Here is a 1,297-nt window from a genome sequence, read left to right on the forward strand (position 1 = left end):
AAGCTGTTGAGCCCGATGCAGACTTTTTATGCTGTGGATTTCCATTTATATTAGCTCTCATTGTTAGATGATGATTTCAAGATGAAAATGTATTAAGAAAACAGAGATTAGTCTTCTCCACAGTGAGACAATCTTATTTTAAGAAATTATCCCTATTAGCTTAGAACTTGATGTCTTAAAAGACCTTTCAACAGAATAAGCGTCTAGAAAATACAAAGTGTGTGATTTCTCTGCAGCACAGAATAACACCCCACTGCATGGATGTGTTGACTGAGGCACAAAAAAGGTGGACAGACTTGCCAACAGCTTTATCTCTACTCTTCAGCGGCCTCCCAGCGCCATCCTTTTGGGGCATATTCAGCTGTTAAGTGGATAAGCTAAAGCGCCAAAGGCAGAGTAATTTATCACAAGCAGATGATGGAATTACTGTCAGAGAAAGAAAAAAGAAGTCATGACATTGTGTGTGTCATAACAGAAAGCTCATGTAAAACCCAAGATGTGATTTTTCCAGTCTCGGGAAGGCTGCAGGACATCAAGCAGCCCCGATTTATTTTGAGCAGAAGGGCTGTGGGCCTCTCGAGATGTACAAAGCTGCCACAGGTCAGTCTGTGTGGGTGATTTATTGTAAAGTGCAAAGGAAAACATGTTTCTAGATTTATATTGCTCCCTGGCCCCTATTTGCATACTATTAAGGAAGTTTTAGAACAAGAGGCCATCAGCTTATAAAAATAGAAACCTTAATAATTATAAGAGCAGACAGATAACACATCTAACGGCAGCTATAATTACTAAGCCACTTGCGTCTGTTTTAATAACTGCCCCTCCTGATGATGATCTGCTGAAATTCAATGGATGGGTAAAGAAATGGAAAAACAAAACAAAACAAAAAAAAACGGGGCAAGGGAACTCAGGAGATGACGCGAAACTACGTCCTGGTAAATGCACAAATGCACACACAGCCTTCGAGCTGGCCAGGCAAACTAACAGTATTTTCTCTCTAAATATGCTCTTTTCTGCTTTGGTTCCTCCTGATCGCTTCACCTGGAAAGCTCTCTTCTCCCTCCTGTTGTGAGTGTCTGAACCTTTCCCATCCTCCACGATGCAGGTCAGAGGCCACCTCCCACTGCCCTGCCGTCCTCTCCGACCTCTCCAGATGCCCTGTCCTGCTTCTGCTCACCCGCGAAAGCTCCGTCTAGACCCTGCTTCGAGGCGGTGTCATTATCTTCACTGTATTTTATGTATGTTTGTGCTTGTCTTATTTTTCCTACTGAAATACACTCTCACTGAGGGCAGGATC

Source organism: Pteropus vampyrus, unplaced genomic scaffold (assembly GCF_000151845.1).
Source record: "Pteropus vampyrus isolate Shadow unplaced genomic scaffold, Pvam_2.0 Scaffold6, whole genome shotgun sequence".
NCBI lineage: Eukaryota > Metazoa > Chordata > Mammalia > Chiroptera > Pteropodidae > Pteropus > Pteropus vampyrus.